This window comes from Pituophis catenifer, unplaced genomic scaffold, assembly GCF_029215685.1.
Source record: "Pituophis catenifer annectens isolate HBS135680 unplaced genomic scaffold, rPitCat1.0.hap2 SCAF_6, whole genome shotgun sequence".
In the NCBI taxonomy this organism is placed as follows: domain Eukaryota; kingdom Metazoa; phylum Chordata; class Lepidosauria; order Squamata; family Colubridae; genus Pituophis; species Pituophis catenifer.
Window position 1 is genome coordinate 73,124,882 of NW_027256886.1, and position 3,697 is coordinate 73,128,578.

Genomic DNA, 3,697 nt, shown 5'->3' on the forward strand with positions numbered 1-3,697 from the left:
GATCAATTTCAAATGCTTACAGCATAACAAGCAGCAACTAATTTACAATTTGCGAAACATAATACATTTTGCAACGCTAATAAACCGGGCAGGTGGTTGGCTTATACATTGAGGAAGCAGCAGAGTACTCGGACTATTGGTAGTATTGAGTATGGAGGGAAGGAAGTATTTCAACAAAGATTAATCAAAGAAGCCTTCTTAGATTATTATACTAAACTATATGCTAAAGATGATATACAGAATGAATTTATAAATAAATATCTAGAAGAAAAGAGAGTTATAAAAATTTCTAGTGATCAAAAGGAAAGAACGAGTCTACCAATAACAACTGAGGAGATTACTGTTGCTATTAAACAACTGGAAACAGCTAAAGCTCCAGGAACGGATGGTTTAACTGCGGTGTATTATAACAGTGGTCCCCAACCCCCGGTCCGCGGACCGGTGCCGGGCCGTGGAGTACCTGGCACCGGGCCGCGCAGCGGCCGGGGGCCATGATCGCTGCAGCGGCCGGGGGCCATGATCGCTGCAGCGGCCGGGGGCCATGATCGCTGCAGCGGCCGGGGGACATGATCGCTGCAGCGGCCGGGGGACATGAACGCTGCAGCGCAAAGGCTCCTGGGCCGTGCGCAAAGGCTCCAGGGAAGAGAGCCCCGCGCAGGTACGCACGTGTGGCCCAAAGCTGACGTGTACCTGCGACCCTGCAGACGTCTCCCCAGTCTCCCTGCGGCTCTACAGAAAACGCCTCGCTCAGAAGACGTCTCCCCGGTGTTCCTGCGCCTCTACAGAGCGCTGCGGCGACAGATAAGGTCCTGCAGTGATCTACCATCCCGCACAGGCCTGCTAGAAAGGGTGAGTGAACCTGCCGGGGGTATATGTGAGGGGACCGCAGGATGAAGAAGGGGAGGCGGGCGGGGGGGTTCGGGAGTCGATGAGAAGGACCCCGATGTTTTTTTTTGGGGGGGGGTCCTGGTAATTGACTGAGGAGGTCCAAGTGTTTCCCAACCAGGGTGCCTCCAGCTGTTTCCAAACTACAACTTCCAGCATGCCTGGAGGGCCAGAGGCTGTCTGGGTATGCTGGGAGTTGTAGTTTTGCAACAGCTGGAGGCACCCTGGTTGGGAAACACTGATATAGATAGATGCATAGATAGGCAGAAAGAGAGGACAAGCATAGCTCCATTTTTCCCAAGCAGGGTGCCTCCAGCTGTTGCAAAACTACAACTCCCAGCATACCCAGACAGCCTCTGGCCCTCCAGGCATGCTGGAAGTTGTAGTTTGGAAAAAGCTGGAGGCACAATGGTTGGGAAACACTGACATAGATAGATGGGGGGGGGGGGGAAAATACGAACAGCACACTATAGCAGGTTTTGGTACTCTCCAAGTGTGAGCCATGGCTAGAGGCCCCAAATTATCTCTAACATTATACAGTGAAATTACATATAATTTATATTAATTCTACCAGTGTCCAAACATATAAAGTGCATAAGTGCATTAATAATTCATAACGTGTACCCAGGTGCTAGCTCTTCTCGCTTTTCACTGGTACTTTCTCATTTTTACAGTAGTTGGTGTAGGTGTATATTGTTTTTGCTCAAATTTAACCCACAAATTAGCAAAGATGAGTACGAAACAGATGTCGTCAGAAAGTTTCCTTGGGAAAAAGAAAAGGCCCAGTGAAGAGACAGAAGAAGAGCCTTCAGCATCAAAGAAACATAAAACTTTTAACAGACAATACAATGAGTCCTACTTGAAATATGGATTTATCGGGATAGGTGATTCCCACGCGCCAACCCCGCTCTGCATAGTTTGTGGTGAGCGGCTCTCTAATGAGGCAATGAAACCCTCAAAACTGCTTCGCCACTTGAATGCCAAGCACCCTGGATTAAAAGACAAACCCCTGCAGTATTTTGAAAGAAAAAAAAGGGAACACGAAGGACAGAAGATATTTCTGAGGGCCACCACAGCAATAAAGGAGAATGCTCTGAGAGCATCATATTTGGTGGCTAACCGTATTGCTAAGGCTAAAAAGCCATTCACTATCGGTGAAGAATTGATCTTGCCCTCCACTAAAGACATTTGTCGTGAACTTTTAGGAGAGGCTGCTGTAAAAAAGGTAGCAAATGTGCCTTTGTCGGCTAGCACCGTGACTAGGCGCATTGATGAAATAGCTGAAGACATTGAGACACAATTGTTGGAGAGGATTAATACTTCACCGTGGTACGCACTACAGGTTGATGAATCTACAGATATCGACAACAAGGCAATACTACTTGTTTATGTGTGATATCTTTATCAGGAGGATGTGCATGAGGATTTATTATGTGCACTATCTTTGCCAACCAACACCACAGAAGCAGAACTGTTCAAGTCACTGGATGGTTATATATCAGGACAACTAAAATGGTCCTTTTGTGTCGGCATATGCACAGACGGAGCTGCTGCCATGACCGGACGGCTGTCTGGTTTAACCGCTCGGATTAAGGAGGTTGCACCTGAGTGCGAATCTACACATTGTATCATTCACAGGGAAATGCTGGCAAGCCAAAAAATGTCACCAGAATTTAACAGTGTATTGAATGATGTGGTTAAAGTTATTAACCACATCAAAGCAAACGCCCTTAACTCGCGTCTATTTGAGCAGCTTTGTGAGGAGATGGACACAGAGCACAGATGCCTTCTCTTATACACAGAAATAAGATGGTTATCTAGAGGAAAATCACTATCCAGGGTGTTTGAATTAAGAGAGCCATTGCAAAGATTTCTCTCAGAAAAGAAGTCACCACTGGCAGCACATTTCAGTGACAAGGTATGGCTTGCAAAACTGGCTTACCTGTGTGACATATTTAGCCTGCTCAATGAACTCAATCTGTCCCTTCAGGGGAAAATGACAACTGTTTTCAAGTTGGCTGACAAAGTAGCTGCATTTAAAGCCAAACTGGAGTTGTGGGGACGGCGTGTGAACAGAGGCATTTTGGACATGTTTCAGACATTAGCGGGGATTTTAGGAGAGACTGAGCCTGAGCGTTCATTCTCCCAGTTGGTGCACAATCACCTGTCTTTGCTTTTAGAAAAGTTTGAGCGCTACTTCCCAACCACAAAAGACCCACGAACTGGTAAGGAATGGATCCGCGACCCATTTGTCAACAAACCAGACGAATGTAGCATGTCTGTACAAGAAGAAGATCAACTGCTGGAGATTGCAAATGACGGCGGTCTTAAAACTGTATTTGAGACAACAACTCTGCCGGTGTTCTGGATTAAAGTCATGGCGGAATATCCTGAGATTGCCACTACAGCTCTTAAGTCCCTTTTGCCTTTTCCAACATCCTATCTGTGTGAAGCGGGGTTTTCTGCAGTGACAGCAACCAAAATAAAACAACGAAATAAACTGGACATAAGCAAGACACTTCGGGTGTCATTGTCTCCTATTACCCCCAGATGGAACCGTCTCGTTGCAGAAAAACAAGCTCAGGGTTCTCATTGATTCACTAGATTCTAGTAACTAGAGCGCTTAGTTAAAGTTTAACTGTTAAAATGTTAAAGCACTTTATATTTATGTAATTGTATTTTATTTTGTAAGGCATGTTTAAATACAATAAAATAAAACTTGTTTAATCAAAACAATCTGATATATAAACAATCAATGTGTCGTCGTGAACAACGCCCCCCACCCCTGCGCGCGCTCAGCGGGCCACGGTAA

At 45.8% G+C, this 3,697-nt stretch overlaps 1 pseudogene; it reads left to right on the plus strand.

Moving 5' to 3' along the window:
* The first annotated feature begins 1,615 nt into the window (after positions 1-1,615).
* LOC139318723 (SCAN domain-containing protein 3-like) lies at positions 1,616-3,481 on the plus strand (annotated as a pseudogene).
* The last annotated feature ends 216 nt before the right edge of the window (positions 3,482-3,697 follow it).